Source organism: Miscanthus floridulus, chromosome 5 (genome assembly GCF_019320115.1).
Source record: "Miscanthus floridulus cultivar M001 chromosome 5, ASM1932011v1, whole genome shotgun sequence".
NCBI lineage: Eukaryota > Viridiplantae > Streptophyta > Magnoliopsida > Poales > Poaceae > Miscanthus > Miscanthus floridulus.
The window spans coordinates 8,086,610-8,114,031 of record NC_089584.1 but is presented as its reverse complement, the minus strand read 5'-3'; the positions used below and the strand labels follow the sequence as shown (position 1 = coordinate 8,114,031).

The 27,422-nt window shown below is 46.6% G+C and overlaps 1 long non-coding RNA gene across 6 annotated transcripts; it reads right to left on the bottom strand.

Annotated features, from left to right (window-relative positions):
• Positions 1–27,030, bottom strand: LOC136449450 (uncharacterized). Of its 6 annotated transcripts, XR_010758037.1 has the most exons (9): positions 26,284–27,030; positions 26,125–26,204; positions 25,845–25,952; positions 25,708–25,767; positions 23,873–24,772; positions 22,894–23,742; positions 19,292–19,360; positions 189–297; positions 1–111 (listed from the first exon to the last, which is right to left on the bottom strand). It is a non-coding gene; the product is annotated as an uncharacterized lncRNA (long non-coding RNA). The 6 variants fall into 6 exon arrangements; XR_010758033.1 differs by having other exon boundaries at positions 1–297; XR_010758034.1 differs by having other exon boundaries at positions 1–297; positions 23,500–23,742.
• Between the last annotated feature and the right edge of the window lie 392 nt (positions 27,031–27,422).

Genomic DNA, 27,422 nt, shown 5'->3' with positions numbered 1-27,422 from the left:
AGAGGGGCACCTAACCTTATATATAAAGCAATGGTCCTTGTAATGATACAGACGCGAATATCATTTAATCAGGATATTCAACCAGTTAAATGACATATGCATTGCCTTTTCCTAAATTCACATGAAGCGAAACAATTGAACTTTGTGTGCCATTAGAAGGAAAGGCGGTGATAGTGCATACTGCATACCCCTCATGTGTATCAGAAATAATGCCTTCGAAGCATCAGATCATCAGCCTGCAAATTCATCTGAGCAAGAAAGGTCCCTGCACCAGTGATATGGCACATTGCGTATGACCTGCACACATCACGATCAGAGACTCTAAGATCTGGGAACACATCTGACTTATATGAAAATAATGTGGACTGCATTTTGAACAATTGGTCATCAAGAATATTAGGTGTAGTACGTACCCTTTAATATTTCACATTGGATAGCCCAACACTGAACTAACTAACGTTAAAAATCTAAAAATAGAGGCAGTGCATATAACAAAGATCAGCACACACCAAACATGAACAGTTCAGGCAATACGAAAATAACCACGGCAAACTAAATTTACCCTTTAAAAATCAAATGAGGAAGTGAAGCTGTACCTGGAAATTCACAAAGGTCATGTTTGTTAGCCAATAAAAAATACTAAGCTTTGAAATTTTATGATTAAACACTGGCTGAGGCCTTCAGAGCACGCCAATTTATTCCTGGTTGAGGGGTAAATCTTATATACAAATACTTAGTACTTAAGAAAGGCCCCTCAGATTAAGAAGGGTATCAAAATATATTTCATGATATATCTAATTATACTAATTTTGTGTTATAAATATTGATTTTCGTTTCTATAGGTTTAGTCAAATTAAAAAAAATAACTTGGGACAATGGTAAAGGTTGATTTTTTGGGAGGAAGCATCACTGCTTATATATAGCGGGTGTTTGAGACTGATCCACAAACTCCACCGTGGAGCAGCTCCACAAAAAACTAGAGTTTGTGTAGTACCTCTCTAAGTACTCTCACAACTCCACCCTTTTTTCTTCAAATAGAGTGCGTGAAGTTAAAACCGTTTAGCTAAAACAAGTGGAGCGAAACATTTCCAAACACTCCCATAATGGCCCTGTTCGGCTTACCCCATATTCGGCTTGTTCGGCTTCTTTTTTCAGCTGGAACAGTATTTTTCTCTCACAACAATTTAGCTGAAACAGTGTTTTTCAGCCAGTTTCAGCCAAGTTTCAGATCAACGAACGGAACCAATTATATAAAAGAGTTTTACTTTCAGTGGTGGATCTAGTATAGTACTTACTCTATCCCGAATAAATAAATTAAATGGTCTACCAGACCATTTATTTTCCTCAAAAGGTCTCTTTGCATTTACTGCATCCCCTGCCAACTTCCAATCCAGTCTTAGTTTCTATGCTATAATTAGTGTACTCTTAGAATAATCACCGATCATTCTGTAACTACTCTAGATAATGAAGGATACTATCAGTCTGTTCGTTTCAGCTCATTCGCTCGTATCTGGTTTATAATCCACGGCTTAAACAGTATTTTTCTCTCACACCAAACCAGCCAGCAGTACTTTCAGCCATGACTTATAAGTCAATTCAGCCGAAACGAACAGGTTGTATGATCTTTTCTCTGTCATACTAATCTATCCTAAACTTGCTACCAATCTAATTATTTAGGGGGAGAGGCAGTCGCAAAACTGTGTTGTCAATGTAAGATCTCTTCTTGTAGTGATTGGTCTTCTCCAGAAACATTAAAGTTAGGAAAAAAACATATTTTGATGACTTCATCTTATCAGAAAAAAAACTTCAGATTCACTATTTTTATTAGGTTTTGGCTTCAGAAATCATTCATGTGTGCATGTATGGCAAAGCTGTTGAATAACCTGCACTACCAGAGCTCTCTTTGAGCTGGGTTCTGTAATTCTACTTCCTTTCGATAAAAAAGTGTCACAATGATATGCATCCTGTTCATTTGAGTTTGTTTGGCTGATAAGTCATGGCTGAAAGTACTTTTGGCTGATTTGATGTGAGAGAAAAATATTGTTTGTTGGCTGAAAAAGTACGACTTATAAGCCAAACAAGCCCAAGCGAACAGGGGGATGGTTACGAAAAAGAATCCGTCCGCCCAGACGCTCCATTAGTGGGCCACGTCGCCAGCCTAATAACCTCCCGCTCCTTCGTTTCTCAAAACTGTTGATCCACTCATTCCTATAGCTCCTATCCGCTCGCCTGCTGCCTTCGAGCACAGCGCTCTGCTCATCCACTCATTCCTATACAATCCGTTCGCTTCCTTGCCCCTCTTTTCTCTCTCCCCAATCTGCTCCCTTGTGCGCATCCAACACAGAGCAGTGAGCAACGATGGTCTGCAGCGTGCTGGTGAGCCGCAACGTGGTGGCGCAGAGGATAAAAAATCATAGCGGATGCGGTCTACGCATAGGCGAGCTCGCGTCGACGTGCGTAGGATCTCTGGTTGGCCTAGAGAGGGTGAATATGCCTGTCAAAACAAACACTCAAACTTTTATCAAATTCATCATGTGGCACTGCCGCTCTGGAGGGTGGCACTGTCATACCTGCAGACAACTTCAAGTCACAGTTCAAAACCAGTGAACGGAAACTTAGATCGGAGAAATTTCTCAGCCTACTGTAAGTATGATAGTCACAGATCAAGAGTTAGAAGTTATAGAAACACCACACACAACTAGATCGACTAGAAACCCTAGAAATCACTTCAACAATAATATGGCATGCAAGTAATGTAAATCAAGCACAAGAGACACAATAATTTATCCCATGGTTCGGCTCGCCACCATGACTTGCCTATGTTCACGTTGTTGAGGTTAACCACTAAGGCTTAGGGCTTTCCAACCCTTCCTCATTCTCAAGTCAAGAGACTTACTCTTGAGATGAGGGGTGAGTTTACTAGCTTTAAGAGATTGTTACAAACCACCCGGGGCTGCCACACAAGTTGGCAAGCTCCACGAGCGACGCTCTAGCCGGCTATGAGCCAAGTTCTAAGAGTAACAAACACAATCGCCGGCTAAAACGTGAACCAAGTGCTCTTTTGAGTTGAGAAATCAATGGAGCTGCTCTCTAATTGAGTTCTGGACCCTTTTCTCTTAAGGATTGATGGAGGGAGAGAGAGATAGAGCTCCTTTTCTGTTTTGGACGAGCTAAAATGAGCACAAGAAAGAAGATAGCCGTTGGAGAGGAAGAGGATGGGTATAAATACCCCCTCAGCCCCAACGGTCACTTAAGTGCGGCAGTGCCTCTCTTCAAGTGCGATAATGCCGCACCAGTCAAGACAACAAGGGTAAGAGTGAAGTTTAGTCTATCTTGTCTGTGAATCTGAGGATGCATATGTATGTTGGAGCACTTGGTAGCACATGTTAGCTTAAGTATTGGGTCCCCTTCATAGTATGGCTTTTTCTATACTCAAATTCAAAATATAAAAGAATTTAAATCTCCTTTGAATTTGAAGCCATCAACATTTGTAATTGGAGGCTCCTCCGTTTCGTATAGCATCCTCAAATATAAATTACCTACTTGTCATCTTGATAAATCTCATTAGTTTTCTAATTACGTGGTTATTATCACCAAAACCCACAATTAGGGCTTGATTGCGCCTTCAATCTTTCCCATTTTGATGATTGATGACAACCTAATTAGAGCTTACAAAAGATATAAAATAAATACTAGAGATTTTTGACCCATGAGTGTAGAGCCTCCCCCTAAATATGTGAATAGAGAATTAAATTCTCAAATTAGCATAAGAAGCCAAGATTCACATATTAGTGAAAGTGATAGGGCTCCCCCTACATCCATGCTCCTTGTGGGTGATGCATAGTGTGTTAGGTATATAAAACATGATGCGAATGACAGTTTATGCACAACATGTTTTGCTGTTACAGCTGGGTGCGGCACTGCCGCACCAGAGTGTGGTACTGCCGCACTTGCTATAACAGCACAGATCAGAACAAACACCACACAGCATGTGATACATATAAAGATATACATTCTATCACAATTGTATCACAAGCGACAGCATAGATTAATATATATCCATTTCTTACACATATATAAAGTACTTAAGAAGTATTATTACATAATAGAGTTTTTAATGGACTATCAAACTCTCACCTAACGAAGACTACTCTAAACGGATACGAATATGACTCTAGTTGTAGCAACCGCCTCTCCATGGCATCAAAAAAGTTGTTGACCCCTATAATTTCTTCCCCTTTGGCATAAAGCACCAAAAAGAGAAGAAAAGAAGAAAGACCAACACTCACTCCTCATCCTCTTGGATGGGTCCCAATCGACATCATCCCCACCAGCAGCTCCACTAGCACCTACAACGTCCTTCTCTCCATCATCATCATCATCGTCAGAGGAGGAAGAAGAAGAAGACACCACCGCCCTCCTTTGGCGATGAGTGGTCAAAGTGTGGCACTCACGCCTGGTGCTCCTCCTCATAGACTGCAAGGTGGATCTCAAACTCGTGTGAGGATCAAGCTCTGGCTGCTCTTGCTCCTCTCCTTATCCTCTGAATCTGTCTCAGAAATACTAGGGAGGTCATCAAACCTTGACGGTGACTGAACTAGAGAAAGAGGTGGCAGCCCTGCACGCTCTCTAGCCTCCTGGTTGGCTTCATGGTTCTCCAACCGATCCTCATATGCGGTCCTCGCTGCATAGGTGCAAGTGGTGAAAATGACCTTAATCCATCTCCCAAACTTTTCCATCTTCTTTTTCTTGCGAGGCCTAGATCAGGATGACTCAGGCACATCCTCAACTGATGGAGACCATCTCACTGCCCTGCTAGCACCTGCCCCTCGGGTATTCTCAATTTTGTAGACGGTGTGAAGACCATCTTTCTTAAATCTGTAGCTAGTGACCCTCTCAGTTATAAATATGAGATAGGGGGCATAGGGTATCCCCTTTCTCCCATCCTCCATGGTGTTCCTCAGCTCACGCCACATGAAGCGAGGGACATTAAACCTGTCACCTCTAGGAGCAAATCTAGCAAGCATATTCCTAACATATCCATTAAGATAAGAAGCTGCTCCATCCTTGGGATTGATAGTGTGCCTGATCAAATTGTTTAGAATGTAATAATAGCTCTTCAGGCCACTGACCTTCCCATCTACACTCCTCCTGTCAATCCACATATAGGCAATATCACGGATCTTAGCTCTAGCCTCATCATGAATGTAAGTGAAACCCCGCTCCTCCTCTCCAAAACCAAGGATCCAGCTGAAAAGTCATAAAATCAACTCTATAATATCGTCTCTCAGTCATCCAGTAAATCTCATCAGTGTAGATGCTATAGAAGAAAGTAGCATGGAACTGGGCTAGCACTTCTTCATTCCAATTATATCTGAAGCTCATAATACCAGTGAGGCCAAACAACTCACAAGCCTTGATCACTTTATTGAACTCAGGCTCATTCTTTCCCTTCATCTCCTCCCAATCAACATACTGCATCTTGACAACCTTGGATTTCTTGGAGTTAAAGTTCACATATGCATAGAAGTTAGAATGAAACTCATTCTAAAACATGTAGTCAATCCCCAAATCCTTTGACTACTCATAAGGATTGTTTTCCCGTGCTTCTTCCACCATGTTTAGCTTTACTGCATAATTGAGCATGGGATGAGGACGTGTCAATAGTACGCCTCATAACTATATCCTTAGAATACTCTCTGATGTAGCTCCTGTCAAACTCCTTAAGATGAGGTGGAGTATCTGGACAAGCACCTAAAGTAATGATGCGACCAGCCCTCTCTAGGTTCTCCTCATCTTAGATCATCTGATCTCTCCTCCCTCTATCTCTGGCTACATCTCTACCTGCAACACTACTACTGCCTCCTGTGGTCCTGCCACGACCACGACGAGGCATCTGCTTATCCCAAGGCTTGGTCATCTTCCTCTTCCCCCTCTGGTCATCATCACCTCCAGAGGCCATCTATTGAAACAAATATAGGTCCAAATGAGAAACTGTACATAAGGGGTATAGAAGAACACTTGTGTAAAACACTCTGAATAGATGAGATGATTCAAATCTTGGGTTAAGAAAGCACCCTGAACCAATCTAGTCAGAGGGTACGACACTGCTGCCCCCTAGGAGCGGCACTATCGCACCTAGTGCTTCACCCCTCCCACTATTCATTACTTCTCAACTATTTAGACTATTTCTCAACCATTCTTCTAAACCACTAGACAATCTCAGAATGAGTAGACCTAAACAAATACATGGAGTTGTCTACAATGTAGGTAAAGTAGCTACATGTTTAAGATAGAAATACATCTGGTGCACAAATCCAACCAAAACAGAGTCATCGATGGAACAACATATGTATTTACATATTCATTATGTTGAGTGCGGCACTGCCGTGGGTACAGATGAGGCTCAACCAATGAATCTTTGTTTTGATTCAATTCATTCATCAAACTAGTTTCTATCCCAATCATGCAGTTACTAGAAACCATCATTCAACAAAGATAGAGCTCCATGGCATAGATCGATACTAGGTTAGGGTTTCACTTTAATTTTCGTGGATTGGGGAGGAAAGGGAGAGAATGGCTCTGTTCACGGGCTTCAGTAGTTGCTGGCGATGAGGGAGAGTGCCCGCAACTGGCGTGGCACCGCCGGAGTACGGCCTAGAGGGATGGCGACAGCGCGGCATCGTGAGGGCGGCGCTGACGCGTGAGACAGGGAAAGAGCGCGACGTCGAGCAGAAGGGAAGAGAGAGGGAGTCACCCTAGGGCCGGATGAGTTAAGGAGGTAAGATGGGTCCCACAGTAACTGGCTATTGTGGGCCGAATTCCAGTTGGAATTCAAAGTGCGGCATTACCGTAGGGCAGGCGCGGCACAGCCGCACTTCCCAGTACAACAAATTTAGCTACTAACTAAATACCTCTATATATATAGTGAAACGACCTGATTTTCGCGAAGGGAAATCCACAGAGTCGAAGTGTAATAAAACCGTTGTAGATCATATTACCCAAATTCTAGTCGAATACCACATCCATACAACGATAATATCAGAGTACAAATAGTGCGGAATTACATAATTTATTACATCGCCGCATTGGCGGAATCAAAAAGTTGCATTCATTCAGAACAGCTTAAGATAAGATCACCAAAATCAAGCGTAGACACGAACCCCTCAACCGTCAAACTCCTCGGAGCTATACTCCTCAGCAGAACCTGTGCGCCAAAATTTATCAGTACGATTTGTACTGGCCACTCCTACCCTATGAGCATTGCTTTGTGGAAATTATATGCAAGTTGGATATAATCAAAAGGACCTATAAGGCTGGGGTTTCCTATATATATATTAGCATATCAAGTATATAATAGTATAGTCAAGTTTTAACACCATTCCCTCACATTCCACCCCATTCTCTCCAGAGCCATGTTTCGATCCTGGGATCAATATACCACCATCTCCATGTCATCACCACATCACCACAATACCATCGCTCAGTCGATAGGCCAACTCCCTCTCGGCACTGTCTCAAGGCCCATAGCCCCTGGCTACGATCGACACTCTCTCTCGGGGGAAGAAGAGAATGACTCATCTCTGTATCTAGTTTAAGCGAAACCCAGGAAAGGTCCATAGCCGACAAGTCGGCACATGTATCGATCGATGAACCATACACTTTGCAGAGGTTTTACATAACCACAAGATCCGCCTTCCTCGCTGACCGTCGTCAACTGGGCTGATTTTGGCCGCTTGCTAGCCTAGGATAATGTCACTCTACCATTCAGCCCTGGTACACCCCAAGTCTAGTCTGGGATGGCTGAAACTGTGAGTCATGAACCGGGTCCACAAGGTCTCCATGAAGTCTCGGAAGGGTGTGGGGGAAATCCTCCATGCCCCGTACCTCCTTACACTGTCCGCTATCAACCTAGCAGTAGTGGCAATATCCTACCAAGTAGTCCGGCCGTCCCGCACCATATAGGGCGAGTGGTACGTAAGGCTTCCCGGTGAATCTGAGTACTAGTAAGTTCTTAGGGATATCCAAGCCAGAATGTCTTCATCAGGGTTTCCATTTGTCGTGCCACCACAGCACCTCCACCCTGGGCTCCTCCCATCACAGGTTCACACTCAGGACCACCTTATATACCATTTACCCACCACAGATATCCATTTTCAGGGGTGCCTAGGTAGCACCACATGGCAAGACTTGCCCTAGGCTCGTCGTATACTCCAACTTGGTCGACACAACCCTCACCCTCCACACACCCAAGTCACATACGCAGCACTCTCCCCACAGTCTAGATAACACCAGTTTCCACCACGCATGTAGTATAAGCGTAGTAGAAGTATAAGTAATGAAATATATAGCAGTAAGCGTGTGTCTAGCCTAATAGCTGGGTATGCAGGGGTAAGGTTGCGTCAAGGTAAAGGCCTTCAAGTAAGCATACTACCATGCAAGTCCTATCATAGTATGATTGTAGCAGTAAAGTAAAGCAATAGCAGTTCTATATTAGCCATACGTAATAGGTGCTACGAGATTGGGTGGGATGTGGCACATTCAGTGTAGTCATCTCCGTTCTCCTCACAGTACTCATGATCGTCGTCCGTCTGGTTCTCCTCCGATTCTGCAACGATCGTATTATAGTCGCGTTAGCGACATCTATAGAATAGCACAAAGAAGCAATGAAAATTCAAAAGAGCCAAATGCACTCAAACATGGGTTCATTGCGTAAAGCTCGATTTTAGATGAATTTTGGTCCTAGTTTCGTATTTTTCTGAGGTCGTACGAATTAGTTATGAATTTCCGAAGTTTAATTCATCTCTGAAAATGGAAAAAGGCTGAATTAATCCTGGGCAGACACGTGTCACGCTGTGACGGGTCCACGTGACGTGCTGGTGTCAGCAAGACGTCAGCGTGATGTCATCGGCTTGGCTCTGAGCTGACAAGTGGGGTCCTATTGACGTCATCTTGACGTCATCAACATCATCGTTCTGCCAGGTGGGGCCAGGGTTTCTTGGGTCACTGACCTGTGGGGCCGGTTAAAGTCAACGTCAAGTCAACGGGTGAGTCAACGGTCAACGGGTTAGGGTCACTGACATGTGGGGTTAGTGCTGCTGACGTCAGCATGACGTCACCTCGGCTGTGTTGATACTGACAGGTGGGACCCGCGTGACGCCGTCATGACGTCAGCATGACGTCATTTGTTGACAGGTGGGTCCGGAGTCTTTATGCCGCTGACATGTGGGCCAGGTCAACCATCAACGTTGACCGGTCAACGGTCAACATGGACCGGGTCTGAACTGGGCCGGTTGGGCCTGGATATGGGCTGGATTTGGGCCGGGCCGGCTCGGACACGTGACAAGCTGTGGCGCTGCCACGTCGTAGCCATGGGCTCCCACTGGGCTTCGTCTACCGTGCGACCCGCACAGTGTGGCCCACGGTGGACTCAGGTTCACGATCCATGGACCGTTGGCAAGTCTACGGTGGACCGAGTCCACCCTCTTTCCCTTTTGGCTTGGCTCACGTGCACCGAGTGCAGGTGCGTGCGGCCGGCGAGGGGAGGCCTCTGCTTCCATCCCCGGCGCGCTCCCGCCGGTGGTGGGCTCACCGGCGTGATCCTACGGTGGTGCAGGCATCCAATTAATGTGGGGAAAAGCTTCCCCAGGCCATGGCGAACACGATGGTGAGGTCTAGGTGGTGGCCGGGGCTTCCTAGGGCATTGGCCATGGCGGTCGACGGCTCGAGCACGACGGTGTATGGGGATGGCGTGGTGGCAGCGGTAAAAGCCGGTCATGTGGTGCGCGTGAGCGTCATGGTGCTCCAGCGGGCTCGTCGGGCAGGTCGAGGGGACTTCTAGAGCCTCCGGTGGCCTTGGCCACGGTGGCGGCTTGATTCGGCCATGGCGGTGGTCCGGTGGTGAACGGCGTAGGCTAGGTGGCGTAGCAGCGGTCCTCTTTTCTCATGTATGAGCGCGTGGTATGCTCGTTCCTTGGCCAGTGTGTGCGTGCGTGTGTACCCAGAGGCCGAAGACGGCTTTGGCCTACGCGCTCCCGGTGTGGAGCGCCATGGCCGAAACAGCGAGGTCTGGCGGCGAGCAGGGGAAGACCAGGGCTCACCGTTAGTGTCGTAGAAGATAGGATGGTGATGCAGTGGCGGGTCGTGGCCATGTCGAGACGAAGCCGTGAAGTGTCGAGCAGCGTCGACGTGGAGGATCGAGGCGTCGTCCCCCGCTGCGGCGGCACCGGCGACGTCGGGCGGCTTCGGCGCTCCTTCTTCTTTCTTTGATCCCCTCTCTCTCTTGGCTCGGGTGTGCGGTGGATGGCCACAAGGTGACGGCGGGGCACGGGGACGCGTTTTGGGCAACCGGGGCCAAGGCTTTTATAGCCGAAGCTCCATGCCACCCATGGCGATCGGCATCGTGCGGTGGGAAGGTGCGCGCTGCATCCGACGGTGGTGCGAGGTTGCGTGAGCGCGACGCAAGGGGGAGCAAGGCCATGCCCCGGGCGTGACCCCCTAGCCCGCTCCTGCTAATGCTGTTGGCCTCCGGTCGCGCGGGCGGTTGAGGCGTGGGCGCGGAGAAGACGACACTGTGGCAGTGTGCGACTGACACGTGGGGTCCAGTGGCAGCGGCAGCATGGGAAGCGGGGAGGCGCGCGGGCGTGGGCGACACGCTGGGCCGCAAGCTGGGCTGGCCGCGCGAGTTGGGCCGGCCTGCTGCTGCGCGATAGCGGGGCTGGCCGGCTGCTGCACGCTAGCGGGCCGAGCAGGCCGAGCCTGCTATGGGCCTTCTTTCCTTCTTTTCCTTTTTCTGTTTTATTTTTCTTCTCCTTTGTTTGAATTCAAATTTAGTTTGAAATTTGAATTCCAAATTGGTGCACCTTATTCATTGGAGTTTTTAGATATGAGGCCCACAACATTCTTTTATATATATATATATATTAGAAATTTATTTAGTTATTTTGTATAACAAAAATAGGTGTAGTTTTGTTATACAAAAATAGAAATAGTTTTCTCTTTAAACATTTATTCTTTGGTTTGAGTAATAATTACTTTATGGTGTATTTCTTTAAATGAGTTGTTAGGCATTACATAGAACAGACAAAAATCCAAATCACCATTTTAGTTAACAATGTATGCTATGTTTCTTTTGTCGGTATTTAAATAAACATGATTAACATATGGCATGCCATGCTTATGTGTTGTCTTGGGTTGGGGTTAGACCTAATGCATCTCTTAGGTTGGGTTTCTATACATGACACTCATCAACACATGGAAGTTGAAAAATTTTGTAGTTGGTATTTTTGGTGTATGGATTTTTGGGTTGTTACAGTCCTACCCCCTTAACAGAATCTCGTCCCCGAGATTAAAGCGTAACGTACTCTTCGAAGAGGTAAGGATATCGTAGCCAGAGGTCAGACTCTTTCTCCCATGTTGCTTCTCTCTCAGTGTGATTGCTCCATTGGATCTTGCACATAGGAATGGTTTTGCTTCGAGTCTCTTTGTTATCTCTTCCCAGAATTCTGATAGGATGTTCTTTCTACTCGAGAGTGTCTTGAATGTCAAGTGTATCAGTTGGAACTACTTCATCAGACACTCTCAAACACTTACGTAGCTGTGAGACATGGAATACGGGATGTACACCCACCAATTCCTCAGGTAGCTCAAGTTTGTAGGCGAGCTTTCCAATCCTCTTGCAAATCTTTTATGGGCCAATAAATCTAGGGGCAAGCTTTCCTTTCACATGGAATCTGACAGTTCCACGTAGCGGGGATACCTTGAGATAGACAAAGTCTTCCACATTGAACTCAAGTTCTCTTCTTCTTTTGTCAGCATAGCTCTTGTATCGACTTTGGGCAATTCTCAAATTCTCCTTCACTTGAGCTACTCCTTCGGCATCTTGAATCTTAGCGGAGTCAAAGAACGATCTTTCTCCGGTTGGGACCACATCAAAGGTGTCTTATAAGGTCTGCCATACAAAGCTTTAAATAGCGACATCTTGATACTGGCTTGGTAGCTGTTGTTGTAAGAGAACTCTGCATAGGGTAGGCATTTCTCCCAATCAGAGCCATAATTCATTACACTAGCGCGAAGCATGTCTTCTAAGATCTGATTTACTCATTCTGTCTGTCCATCTGTCTGTGGGTGATAAGCGGTACTGAAATCAAGTTTGGTTCCAATGGACTTGTGCAGAGCTTCCCAGAATCAGGACACAAACTGAGGACCATGATCTGATACAATACTAGATGGAGCTCCATGTAGTCTGAGAATATGCTCGACATATAGATCTACTAATTTTTCGGCATCGGTTTTGGTCTTAACTGGTACAAAGTGAGCAATCTTGGTCAAACGATCGACAATCACCCAGATGAAATCATTGCCTTTCTATGAACGGGGCAATCCAACTATAAAATCCATGGATATGCTCTCCCATTTTTACTCGGGGACGTCAAGAGGCTTCAGCAACTCTGCAGGCCTTTGATGTTCAGCCTTGACTCTATTACACGTGTCACATCGTGCCACATGTCCTGCAATGTCTGTCTTCATGCCTTTCCACCATAAGTGTTTCTTTAAGTCTTGATACATCTTTGATCCCTAGGGTGAATACAGTACTTGGAATCGTGAGCTTCTGACAGAATTTCCTCTCGTAGTACTGGGTCAGATGGAACACAGATTCTGTTCTTGAACCAGATGGTTCCTTATTCATCTTCCTAGTGGTTGGTCTTGTAGCCTAGTTTCATCAGACCACGGAGATATTCGATCTCTTCGCAACTTTTCTGAGCTTGACGGATGCGATCTGTGAGATCATACTATATGCGGAGCTCATTCAACAAGTCATGCGGTACTATCTCAAGTTAGAAATCATCAATCTCTTCCTTGAGCTCAGGTGGTACGAATTCAGTGATCAAAGTGTGATAGTAACTCTTGCGACTAAGGGCATCTGTGACTACATTAGCTTTTCCCGGATGATAGTGAATTTCCAGGTCATAGTCCTTGATTAACTCTAGCCATCGGCGTTGCCTCATATTCAAATCTTCTTGAGTGAAAAAATACTTCAAGCTCTTGTGATCCGTATAGATATCACACTTGTTGCCTATCAAGTAGTGTCTACAGATCTTCAAGGCATGCACAACTGCTGCTAACTCAAGATCATGAGTAGGGTAACGGTTCTCGTGTTCTTTCAGCTGTCGAGACGCATATGCTATCACTCTTCCATCTTGCATCAGTACACAACCAAGTCCTTGACGGGATGCATCACAATAGACCACGAAATCTTTGCTGATATCAGGCAATGCTAGCACAGGAGTTGTGGTAAGCTTCTGTTTCAATTCCTGAAAGCTTTGTTCGCACGCGGGCGTCCATTCAAACTCCTTAGTCTTCTTCAGAAGGTTGGTCATTGGACGGGCTATCTTGAAGAAGTTCTCAATGAATCGGCGATAATATCCGGCCAATCCCAAGAAACTTCTGATTTCTGTCACATTATGGGGTTGATCCCACTCTTTCACAGCTTCAATCTTGGCCAGGTCAACTGCGACACCTTCAGCTGATAGTACATGACCTAAGAAGGCAACTTCCTGTAGCCAAAATTCGCATTTGCTGAACTTTGCGTAGAGCTGATGTTGGGCTAGTTTCTCAAGCACAGTTCTCAGATGAAGTTCATGTTCTTCATCGATGGGTGAATAGACAAGGATGTCATCAATGAATACTACCACAAACTTATCCAGTTCATTCATGAAAACCTTATTCATCATGTTCAGGAAGTATGTGGGAGCATTCGTGAGTCCAAAGGATATCACGGTGAACTCAAACTGCCCATACTAGTCACAAAAGCTATCTTCGGAATGTCACTCCCTCGAATCTTCATCTGATGATAGCCAGATCTGAGATCAATCTTAGAGAAATACTTGGCACCTCGAAGCTGATCAAGCAGATTATCAATCCTTAGCAGGGGGTACTTGTTCTTGATGGTGACTGCGTTCAAGTTCCGGTAATCAATGCACATTCTCATCGAGCCATCCTTCTTCTTAACAAATAGAACAGGGGATCCCTAGGGTGAAGCACTGGGTCTGATATATCCCTTCGAGATGAGCTCATCAAGCTGTTTCTTGAGCTCAGCTAGTTCATCAACTGACATGCGATAGGGTCTCTTGGCAATGGGTCATGTTCCCAACAAAAGATCAATGATGAACTCTACATCACAGTCTAGTGGCATACTCGGTAATTCTTCAGGAAATACATCGGTATAGTCTCTGACCACAGGCACATCATGAACTGTCTTCTCCTCTTTTTGTGATTCTAAACTAGCTTTAAGGGCACATAGGATAGAGGTGGACTTTCCAGACTGAGGTTCACATCTAATAACTTGGCCTGATGGGTGGGTCACTTGGATATATCTAGGTGAACATGATATGATACATCGGTGAATGGTTAACCCATCCATACCTAAGATGACGTCTAGGTTTGTGGAAGGTAATAGAGTTAGGTCGGCTTTAAAGATAAGACCCTCAATGGTAAAACTCACTCTCTTACAGATGTGGGTGCATTTTAGGTCTCCTAAAGGTGAACTGATGATGATAGGCTTTTCACGTGGGGTTACAGGCGGGTCAAGTTCTCGTGCAAACTTGGATGATATGTAAGAACAAGTTGCTCCAGAGTCAAATAGAACTGATGCAGTATTGCCATTAACTAAAAATATACCGTATACCACGCCAGGGGCAGCCTGTGCTTCCTCGGCGTCCAGATGGTTGAGACGTCCTCGGATAGCAGATCCCTTGAACTGAGACTTCTGAGCAGTTGAGTTCTGTGGGCATTCAGTGGCTTTGTGACCTGATTGGCCACAAGCGAAGCAGATGAAAGGCGTACCGCCTGTAGGGCTTGGTGCGGGTGCCTTCCAGTTTCCAGTGCTTGGTGCGGAGCGGTTCTGTGCTGGGCGTTCATTCACAGAGCGGGAACGGTTGAAACGGTTCTGAATGTTGCAGTCCTAAGCATAACGGTCCCGGGTGTAACGATCCTGAGCAGGGTAGGAATATTTGGCGGTGTAGCCTCCACTACCCCTACTCGATCCAGGGTTGTCATCCCTGTTGTGGCGAGAGCGTTCCCTAGGTGGTGTATCTCTGTGGAACCTCTTGCGATCACAGCCACGGAAGGACTCCTCAGGCTTACGCTTCCTCTCCCTGTACTCCTCTTCAGCTTCAGCACGGTCCTTCTCGATCTGAATGCAGCGATCCACCAGAGCACGCAACGTGTTACTCTCAATACCGCCGAACTTCAGCTTGATGTGCAGGTTAAGTCCCTTGCGGTAATAGTACAGCTTCTCCTTCTCAGAGTTCACAACATAGGAAGGTGCATAGCGTAGAAGGTTGGTGAAACGAGTAGTGTACTCAGTCACCCTATCCTTCCCCATCTTGATGTTGTGGAACTCCTCTGCTTTGGCCTCCATGATACCCTTGGGAACGTGATACTCAGTGAATGCTTCGACGAACTCATCCCATGAGATGTTGGCAGGGTCCTCATAGGAATCACTGAAACTATCCCACCAGGCGCATGCTGCACCTGTGAGCTGGTGTGTGGCAGCTCCAACACACTCATCGTCGGTGAAAGTAGTGAGGTCAAGCTTCTTCTCCGTCTCCTTGAGCTAGTCATCGGCTACAAGCGAGTCAGGGTCGGTGCCATCATAGGTAGGTGGCCTTAGCTTCAGAAATCCTTCCAGCTTCCTTTGAAAGTCATTCTGCTGACCTCTCTGGCGACGGTTTGCTCCATTAACAAGGGCTGCAAGAAATTGGGTCAGTTGTGCCATCACTTCTACCAGGTTCGGTGGTGGTGGCGGAAGGTTCTCCTCAGGCGGCGGGGTATTCTCCAGGTTGAAGGGTATCCCTCCACGTCCACGGCCGCGGCCACGGTTGTTGCCACCACGGCCCCATTTGGTTCGACTGGTTCAGAGGTGGGGCACGTCCACGGTTCATTAGACGATTAGATCGGCGGTTCGGCATCTGCAACACAGATCATAGGAATCCTAGTGTTTGTGCCATAAGTGCTTATAGTTTAGTACGATTACATGATTTTGACGATTTAAAGAAAAACACTTATACTATCCAACACTCATTACACAGAAGCAATAAGATCCATAAGATGCAATAAGATCCAAAACATTCATTACATGGGTTTTATTACATAGCATCATCTCCAGTAGCTACACTTGAAGACTTGCGAGAATCGTACTACACATAGTGTCTCATATTATATCTCATAAGGGGTACATCATGGGGTATAGCTTATGGAAGCCACTGACATAACTCATGACCTCGTAGGGTCATCTACTCTAACTCGTACACCGCAGCTGGGATACGACTATTCTCGATCTCGATCTCCTCGTCAGACTTGTGAAGTCAGGACACATACTTCAAGGCCTCGGTGAGCTCCTCAGTAGGCTTGGCTCCAAGTAGGGTAGGGCAGGCGTCTAGGTTGAGGCGAGTCGGGGCTAACTCATACTCCTCTATCCTAGGCTTCGTCTTGCTGCGAATCTCCTTGGGCAGCTGATCCCACATACCCTTCATCTCCCTGAGGCGCTTCCTGTCAGACTTCTACCAAGCCTGCCATGTCCTCTCACACTTGTCCTGTAGGTACTCATTTTGCCTGAGTGCCTCGATTAGGTGACCCTGGTTGCGAATGGCCTTCTTCCTGAACTCCTCTAGCTCCTGGGTCATGGTCTTGTTCTGAGATTGGATTTTCAGCATATCAATCCCCTTGGACCTCTCTCTGTCTCCTCTGCGGTTGAACTCGGCCTTCTTGTCGTCCAACTCTCTCTACAACTCCAAGACCTTGCTGTCGAGGTAGCAGTTCCTGTTGCCTAGGTCAGCGGTTTGTCCTGTAAGTCTATGACCTCGGTTCTGTGGACTTCTTCACGACGGTTGAGCTCGTCCTATAGATTGGCAACTGTCTCAAGCAGACTAGCTCGCTCCTGTGCTCCCTACGAGTCTCGCTACTAGTACTCCCATAGGAGGGCCTGGTCCTAACGTCTCCTCTGCTCCAGCTGGGTCACGTACCTGTCCTGCACCAGTAGGTGGATAGCTGAGATGCGAAGGCATCTGTCCTCCTCGGCAAAGATAACTCTACCGACTGCAAAACTCTGCTCACTAGGGGTAAGGCTGAGGTCGAGGGCCTGGGGAAGTAGACGGAACTCTATCATCTTTAGGTGCTCGTAATGGTCCCTTATCACTCTGCGAAGTGCCTTGTGTGAGATAGCTTGTAGTCCCTCCTCGACTGTGTCCTCTATAGTCAACTCGGTGAAAGCGAGGACAGAAGGTAAGGTAGTGCTAGCTGGGAACTTGACTGAGGTGACAATCGGTCCTTCGATTCCTTCTTCCTGAGCTGGCTTCCCGGTGCAGGTGACCTTGACAAGCTCGTCGAGGACTCCTAACGTGACGAGAACTCGGTAGAGGGTCTGTGCAAAACCCCCGAGCTCACGTAGGTCGAAGGTAAGCTTGGTGTGGTCCAGAGGTAGCGGTCCTAGAGCCGGCCAGTCGACGTTCGTTGCCATCTACATGTTTTAAGGAACAGGTGTTAGCAGGTCAATAATAGATAAGCCTTGCATAAAAGTAAATGCAGGGTCGGTATATAACCGAAAGAAGGGTTGTTCATGTCATATTCTATCGTCCATTTCTGAGGGTTTCGTCCTATGGTCAAGTATGACTCTGATACCAACTAAAACGACCTGATTTCCGCGAAGGGAAATCCACAGAGTCGAAGTGTAATAAGACCGTTGTAGATCATATTACCCAAATTCTAGTCGAATACCACATCCATACAACGATAATATCAGAGTACAAATAGTGCGGAATTACATAATTTATTACATCTCCGCATTGGCGGAATTAAAAAGTTGCATTCATTCAGAACAGCTTAAGATAAGATCGCCAAACTCGAGCGTAGGCACGAACCCCTCAACCGTCAAACTCCTCGGAGCTATACTCCTCAGCAGAACCTGTGTGCCAAAATTTATCAGTACGATTTGTACTGGCCACTCTCACCCTATGAGCATTGCTTTGTGAAAATTGAATGCAAGTTGGATATAATCAAAAGGAACCTATAAGATTGGGGTTTCCTATATATATATTAGCATATCAAGTATATAATAGTATAGTCAAGTTTTAACACCATTCCCTCACATTCCACCCCATTCTCTCCCAAAGCCAGGTTTCGATCCTGGGATCAATATACCACCATCTCCATATCATCACCACATCACCACAATACCATCGCTCAGTCGACAGGCCAACTCCCTCTCGGCACTGTCTCAAGGCCCATAGCCCCTGGCTATGACCGACACTCTCTCGGGGGAAGAAGAGAAGGACTCATCTCTGTATCTAGTTTAAGCGAAATCCAGGAAAGGTCCATAGCCGACAAGTCAGCACATGTATCGATCGATCAACCATACACTCTGCAGAGGTTTACATAACCACAAGATCCGCCTTCCTCGTTGACCGTCATCAACTGGGCTGATTCCGGCCGCTTGCTAGCCTAGGTAATGCCACTCTACCATTCAGCCCTGGTACACCCCAAGTCTAGTCTAGGGTGGCTGAAACTGTGAGTCATGAACCGGGTCCACAAGGTCTCCATGAAGTCTCGAAGGGTGTGGGGGAAATCCTCCACGCCCCGTGCCTCCTTACACTATCCGCTATCAACCTAGCAGTAGTGGCAATATCCTACCAAGTAGTCCGGCCGTCCCGCACCATATAGGGCGAGTGGTACGTAAGGCTTCCCGGTGAATCTGAGTATTAGTAAGTCCTTAGGGATGACCAAGCCAGAATGTCTTCATCAGGGTTTCCATTTGTCGTGCCACCACAGCACCTCCACCCCGGGCTCCTCCCATCACAGGTTCACACCTAGGACCACCTCATATACCATTTACCCACCACAGGTATCCATTTCCAGGGGTGCCCAGGAAGCACCACATGGCAAGACTTGCTCTAAGCTCGTCGTATACTCCAACTTGGTCGACACAACCCTCACCATCCACACACCCAAGTCACATACGCAGCACTCTCCCCACAGTCCAGATAACACCAGTTTCTACCACGCATGTAGTATAAGCGTAGTAGAAGTATAAGTAATGAAATATATAGCAGTAAGCGTGTGTCTAGCCTAATAGCTGGGTATGTAGGGGTAAGGTTGCGTCAAGGTAAAGGCCTTCAAGTAAGCATACTACCATGCAAGTCCTATCATAGTATGATTGTAGCAGTAAAGTAAAGCAATATCAGTTCTATATTAGCCATGCGTAATAGGTGCTACGAGATTAGGTGGGATGTGGCACCTTCAGTGTAGTCGTCTCCGTTCTCTTCACGGTACTCACGATCCTCGTCCGTCTGGTTCTCCTCCGATTCTACAACGATCGTATTATAGTCGCGTTAGCGACGTCTATAGAATAGCACAAAGAAGCAATGAAAATTCAAAAGAGCCAAATGCACTCAAACATAGGTTCATTGCGTAAAGCTCGATTTTAGATGAATTTTGGTCCTAGTTACGTATTTTTCTGAGGTCGTATGAATTAGTGATGAATTTCTGAAGTTTAATTCCTCTCTGAAAATGAGAAAAGGCTGAATTAATCCTGGGCTGACACGTGTCACGCTGTGACTGGTCCACATGGCGTGCTGGCGTCAGCATGACGTCAGCGTGACATCATCGGCTCGGCTCTGAGCTGACAAGTGGGGTGCTACTGACGTCATCTTGACATCAGCATGACGTCATCAACGTCATCGTTCTGCCAGGTGGGGCCAGGGTTTCTTGGGTCACTGACCTGTGGGGCCGGTCAAAGTCAACGCCAAGTCAACGGGCAACGGGTCAGGGTCACTAACGTGTGGGGCTAGTGCTGCTGACGTCAGCAGCTGACGTCATCGTGACGTCAGCATGACATCACCTCGGCTGTGTTGATACTGACAGGTGGGACCCGCGTGACGTCGTCATGACATCATTTGTTGACAGGTGGGTCCGGAGTCTTTGTGTCGTTGACATGTGGGGCCAGGTCAACCATCAACGTTGACCGGTCAACGGTCAACATGGACCGGGTCCGAACTAGGCTGGTTGGGCCTAGATATGGGCTGGATTTGGGCCGGGTCGGCCTGGACACGTGGCAAGCTGTGGCGCTGCCACGTCGTAGCCATGGGCTCCCACTAGGCTTCGTCTACCGTGCGGCCCGCACTGTGTGGCCCACGGTGGACTCAGGTTCATGGTCCATGGACCGTTGGCAGGTCTACGGTGGACCGAGTCCACCCTCTTTCCCTTTTGGCTTGGCTCACGTGCACCGAGTGCAGGCGCGTGCGGCCGACGAGGGGAGGCCTCTGCTTCCATCCCTGACGCGCTCCAGCCGGTGGTGGGCTCACCGACGTGATCCTACGGTGGCGCTGGCGTCCAATTAATGTGGGGAAAAGCTTCCCCAGGCCATGGCGAACACGATGGTGACGTCTAGGTGGCAGCCGGGGCTTCCTAGGGCGTTGGCCACGACGGTCGGCGGCTCGAGCACGACGGTGTACGGGGATGGCGCGATGGCAGCAGCAAAAGCTGATCATGTGGTGCGCGTAAGCGTCATGGTGCTCCAGCGAGCTCGTCGAGCGGGTCGAGGGGACTTCTAGAGCCTCCGGTGGCCTTGGCCACGGTGGCGGCTTGATTCGGCCATGGCGGCGGTCCGGTGGTGAACGACGTAGGCTAGGTGGCGTAGCAGCGGTCCTCTTTTCTCATGTATGAGCGCGTGGTATGCTCGTTCCTTAGCCAGTGTGTGCGTGCGTGTGTACCTAGAGGCCGGAGACGGCCTTGGCCTACACGCTCCCGGTGTGGAGCGCCATGGCCGAAACAGCGAGGTCTGGCGGCGAGCAGGGGAAGACCGAGGCTCACCGTTGGTGTCGTGGAAGATAGGATGGTGACGTAGTGGCGGGTCGTGGCCGTGTCGAGACGAAGCCGTGCAGTGCCGAGCAGCGTCGACGTGGAGGATCGAGGCATCGTCCCCCGCTGCGGCGGCACCGGCGACGTCGGACGGCTTCGGCGCTCCTTCTTTCTTCGATCCCCTCTCTCTCTTGGCTCGGGTGTGCGGTGGATGGCCACAAGGTGACGGCGGGGCACGGGGACACATTTTGGGCAACCGGGGCCGGGGCTTTTATAGCCGAAGCTCCATGCCACCCATGGCGATCGGCATCATGCTGTGGGAAGGTGCGCGCTACATCCGACGGTGGTGCGAGGTTGCGTGAGCGTGGCGCAAGGGGGAGCAAGGCCATGCCCCGAGAGTGACCCCCTGGCCCGCTCCTGCCAATGCTGTCGGCCTCCGATCGCGCGGGCGGTTGAGGCGTGGGCACGGAGAAGACGACACTGTGGCGGTGTGCGACTGACACGTGGGGTCCAGTGGCAGCGGCAACAAGGGAAGCGGGGAGGCGCGCGGGCGTGGGCGACGCGCTGGGCCGCAAGCTGGGCTGGCCGCGCGAGTTGGGCCGACCTGCTGCTGCGCGCGCTGGCGGGCCGAGCAGGCCGAGCCTGCTATGGGCCTTCTTTCCTTCTTTTCCTTTTTCTGTTTTATTTTTCTTCTCCTTTGTTTAAATTCAAATTTGGTTTGAAATTTGAATTCCAAATTGGTGCACCTTATTCATTGGAGTTTTTAGATATGAGGCCCATAACATTCTTTTATATATATATTAGGAATTTATTTAGCTATTTTGTATAACAAAAATAGGTGTAGTTTTGTTATACAAAAATGGAAATAGTTCTCTTTAAACATTTATTCTTTAGTTTGAGTAATAATTACTTTATGGTGTATTTCTTTAAATGAGTTGTTAGGCATTACATAGAACAGACAAAAATCCAAATCACCATTTTAGTTAACAATGTATGCTATGTTTCTTTTGTCAGTATTTAAATAAACATGATTAACATATGGCATGCCATGCTTATGTGTTGTCTTGGGTTGGGGTTAGACCTAATGCATCTCTTAGGTTGGGTTTCTATACATGACACTCATCAACACATGAAAGTTTTTGAGAAAAATTTTGTAGTTAGTATTTTTGGTGTATGAATTTTTGGGTTGTTACATATAGGATATGGACATATATCTCAAGCACACTATGATCAGCAACAAATAATCAATACAAACAATGATCGTAATGCACTTGTTTCTTATGATAAATATTTTTAAGTACAATATTTAAACTTTTGCAATTCATTTTTCCTATCCACGCTAGTTCATCAATCAAGGTGTGTTATAGTTCAAACCACGTTATGAGAATCAAGTATATTTAGCTCACTACGCAAAACACAAAACCTTGACTCATCAAGAGGCTTAGTGAAGATATCGGCTAGTTGCTTTTCGGTGCTCACATGGCGAATTTCTATATCTCCTTTGGCTTCGTGGTCTCTCAAGAAATGATGTCGGATATCTATGTGCTTAGTTCTTGAGTGGCTTATGGGATTGTTGGCTAACTTTATGGCACTTTCGTTGTCATATAAGAGTGGGATTTTAGAGAAGTGACATCCAAAATCTTAAAATGTTTGCCTCATCCAAAGTAGTTGAGCACAATATGCACCGGCTGCAACATACTTGGCCTCGGTGGTGGAAAGGACACCATAATTTTGCTTTTTAGAACTCTAAGACACTATGGACCGTCCAAGGAATTGACATGTCCCCGAAGTGCTTTTTCGATCTACTTTGCAACCGGCGTAATAGCAATTCGAATACCCAAGCAGATCAAACCTAGAGCCCTTAGAATACCATAAGCCAAAGTTAGAAGTGTGTACTAAATATCTTAAGATTCTGTTAACGGCCACTAAGTGGCATTCTTTTAGGTTAACTTGAAATCTAGCACACATGCACACACTAAGCATAATATCGGACCTAGATGCGCACAAATAAAGTAGAGAGACGATCATGGAGCGATATACCTTAATATCCACGGCTTTCCCTTCATCATTGAGATCTAGATGTCCATTGTTTGGCATTAGAGTTTTGATAGGCCTGGCATTCACCATGTCAAACTTCTTAAGCATATCATGGGCGTACTTCGTTTGGTTAATAAAAGTTCCATCATTCACTTGCTTGATTTGAAATTCAAGGAAGAACTTCAATTCACCCATCATGGACATCTCAAATCTTTTGGTCATGATTCTACTAAATTCTTCATAAAAAGAATGATTAGTACTACCAAATATTGTGTCATCGACATATATTTGGCACACAAATATATGTTTGCCAATTTTGTGAGTAAAAATGGTAGGATCGGCTTTGCCTATTTCAAAGTCTTGTTTAAGCAAGATTTCCTTAAGGCATTTATACCATGCTCTTGGTGCTTGCTTAAGCCCATAAAGCGCCTTTTGGAGTTTGTAGACATGGTTGGAAAACTTGTGATCTTCAAAGCCTGGTGGTTGCTCAACATAGACAAGTTCTTGAATAGGGCTATTGAGAAATGCATTTTTCACATCCATTTGATATAGCTTGAAGTTGTGATGAGCGGCATAGGCTAGAAGTATTTAAATTGCTTCAAGTCTTACCACAGGTGCATATGTTTCTTCAAAGTCCAGGCCCTCTACTTGAGTGAAACCTTGAGCAACCAACATTGCCTTGTTCCTTGTCACCACTCTATTCTCATCTTGCCTATTGTGGAAGACTCACTTGGTGCCAATTACATTGGTATTGGGTCGTTCCACATAAGTCCACACTTGGTTTTTTTTGAAGTTATTGAGCTCTTCTTGCATAGCCATCATTTAATCTGGGTCTCCAAGTGCCTGTTCTACCTTAAGAGACTCCAAAGATAAAATAAATAAATAATATTGACAAAAGTTTTCTAAATGTGAACGAGTTGTTACCCCCTTTCAAAGACTCCCAAGGATGTTATCAACGGGATGATCATGTTGTATTGTTTACCTTAGCCTTGGATGCTCAATGGCCTCTTGTTCATCTTCTAGATCTTCATCATCATCTTGCTCAAATATGGGTTATAGGTTTTGTCCACGAGCTGGAGTCGAATCAGCTGCTGTTGACTATGTAGGTGCGGCACTGCCGTGTGTAGGAGTTACAGCAGGTGTTTGCTATAGTGTAGCATTAGGTACGTCGGCGAAAATTGGTGCAGCGGCAACTTGAGGAACCTCCACTTCAGTGGCTTCATCTTCTTGTGGTCTAATATCACCAATTATCAATTGCTTGATTGCTTCACATGGTGGATCCTCCTTTTCTACAACACTTGAATCAACTTGCTCTACTTGAGAGCCATTAGATTCATCAAATGTCACGTCTACCATAATCTCAACTCTCCCAAAGGTTTTGTTGAAGACACGGTAGGCATGTTCATTTGATCCATAATCAAAAAGAAAACCTTCATCAACTTTAGGTGCAAACTTAGAGGTTTTGGTTTATTGTTAAGTATGAAACACTTGCACCCAAACACTCTAAAGTAAGATACCTTAGGCTTGTTACCGGTTAGAAGCTCATATGAAGTTTTCTTTAACTTCTTGTGTAGGTAGAGGCGGTTGATGGCATGGCAAGCGGTGTTGATGGCCACGCACCAAAAGATGTTCAGCGCCTTGTACTCTTCTAGTATTGTCCTTGCCATATCAATGAGTGTACGGTTCTTCCTCTCTACTATACCATTTTGTTGAGGGTGTATGGAGTTGAAAACTCATGCTTGATGCCCTCTTTATCAAGAAACTCCTCAACTAGAGTATTCTTGAATTTGGTCCCATTGTCACTTCTCACTTTCTTGATGGGTAGACCGAACTCCTTTTGAGCTCTTCTAACAAATATCTTCACCTTCTCTTGAACTTGGCGCTTGTCATGCAAGAAAAATACTCAAGTAAAATAGGAATAGTCATCAACAATAACAAAACCATATTTGTTACCCTCGATACTTAGGTAGGCGACCGGTCCAAAGAGATCCATATGTATTAGCTCTAATGGTTGCTTGGTGGTCATGATGCTCTTTGGTGGGTGAGGTACGTCAACTTGCTTTTCGGCTTGACAAGCGCTACAAATCCTATCTTTCTCAAAGTGAACATTTATTAGTACAAGAATGTGTTCATCTTTTAAAAGTTTGGCTAAGTTCCTCATCCCAACATGGGCTAGTCGACGATGCCAACACATGCTAGATTTTACCACTAAATAAGTCTTAAGCTTAGCTTTACTTTTGTTGAAATAAACTAAGTAAATCTTGTTCTTTAATTGACTCGTAAAGACAATAGAGGATTCCTACCTTCTAAAGACTTTCACGCCGTTATCCGTAAAGAGACAATTGTAGCCCATCTCACACAATTAAGAAACGGACAACAAGTTGTAACTTAACGAATCAACATATAATACATTTGTAATTGAATACTCAAGGGTCATAGCAACTTTATCGAGACCAATCACATCCCCTTTGAATTGTTTCCAAAGATAATATTTTTATTTGAGTGCGCCATCGGTGAATATGATGAAGAAATATGTTGCCATGGCACGGACAATGACTGATGCTTCTATTTCCTGGTACATTGAGGAAATGGAAACTATTTCTGTATAGCATATTGGTTCTATTTAAAAGCGGGGATAAAATAAGTTACAACTAAATTAGGGGCACACTACTTGAGTTGTTGTAGATAAAATAAATTACGACTAAAGGTAAAGTTGAAGGTTTTGTCAAGACGGTATGGTATGACATTGAGCGATACATTTTATTTTGCACGAAAAAATGCTTATTAGACTGTAAAGCACAAACGTAGAGAGCATACCTGAGAAATGATCAGTCTGAGCAAAGCAGTAATGCATATATGACTACATCATTCACGCAGCTGTCATTCATTTGGTGGAGATCATGTGGACGAAAAAATGCTTATTAGACTGTAAAGCACAAACGTAGAGAGCATACCTGAGACATGATCAGTCTGAGCAAAGCACTAATGCATATGTGACTATATCATTCACGCAGCTGTCATTCATTAGGTAGAGATCATGTGGACCATCGTACGACTATTACCTGAAAGGGGGAAAAAAGTGTCACTAAAGTATTGAGTGTTGGATCTCCTCTCATTTTAACCATAGAGCACAAATTCAGGGTCACAGCTGTATATGGTAAAGCAAGAATGCCGAAAAAAATTCAGCTGAACATATTTTAGAGACAGTGAGAATTGCAGGCTGTAAAAACTCACATAATTCCGTAAGCTTGAATGGGGTAGGATTGTTGATTTCTCTGAGTTTTCCTTGCTGCTCTGGTTCTGCATTTACGTACCTGAATTTGGAAAATAACATGTTGGTTAGTTAGTACCTAGGTACAGACAGGAACTCCTTTTTTTAGCACTGGCCATTACTCTTGATTCGAAGCCCTTCGGCTGATCACTACAACAGAGTCTTGTAGGATGAGGTGGTCCGGGCATAGCCCAAATCTGCATATGTAACACACAGTAGAGGTAGAAGAAAATGACAACAAAAAAAGCTCTAGGAGGGGGAGGGAGGAGGAGAGGAAGAGGAACTGGCCGTAGGCACCCCGGGTAGAGGAAGAGGCGATGACCCGTCGCCATCCGGTCCATCCGCCGGCAAGGCCGGACGCGAATTAGCTCCTGCAGCAGGAGGGGGGAAGAGGCGGCGTGCCGACCAGATGCGGCAGCAGGTCCGGCCACTGAGCAGATACTCTACCAGGCCACCCGCGCGTCGCAAGACAGAGCCGGAGAGGGTGAGGGGCGGGCTGGCTGCACCGGCGGCCTCACGGCTACCAGCTACGGCGTCGCGACCTCGGAGAGGGGGCAGCCGTGCCGGGAGGCAGCCACCAGTAGGGCCCCCGCCGGGGGGCTGCGCCGCGTAGCCATGGCGACGCCGGGCCGGCCGTGCGCCACGCGCGCGGGTGGCAGCGCTCTGGGCCTCTGCAGGGCCACCACGTCGGGAGAGAGGGAAAGAGGGACAGAGAGAAAGAGAGAGCGGCGACGGGGCCGGCGCAGAGTCGTGGTGCGTGGCAGCGCGGCCGCGCCGCGCGACGAACGAAGGGCGCAGCTGCGGCGATAACCGGAGAATCAGAGGGGTGACAGAAAGTAACAGTAGATGAACAGGAATGTGTGTGGAGGAACGGGTGGAACTGTTCATAGCATCACCGTTTAAAGAAGTTTAATTACAGATACCGGGAAGAATCATCTGCAAATTGCGAGCTGTACTCGCTTACTGGCCGCTCGTCGGTTCTCGCCCACCTAAAGATGTCAACGGGCTCCGATACCCGGGTATATGATTCATTAAGAGATGTGATAGAATTATATCTTTATCCGTGGACATTTAAATGGGCAAGAATATATCTCCGACGGGTATAGCGGGTACGGTAACGTTTCCTGTTTATCCGTCCCCGTTACCCGTTGGAGAACCTGACTATTTGAGCTGTCATGCGAGTATTAGGCCCAAAGAAGCTCAACATAGGTATTTTGGTCCAAATCTGAACAATCATATATATAGTTTGTGTGTTCCAGGA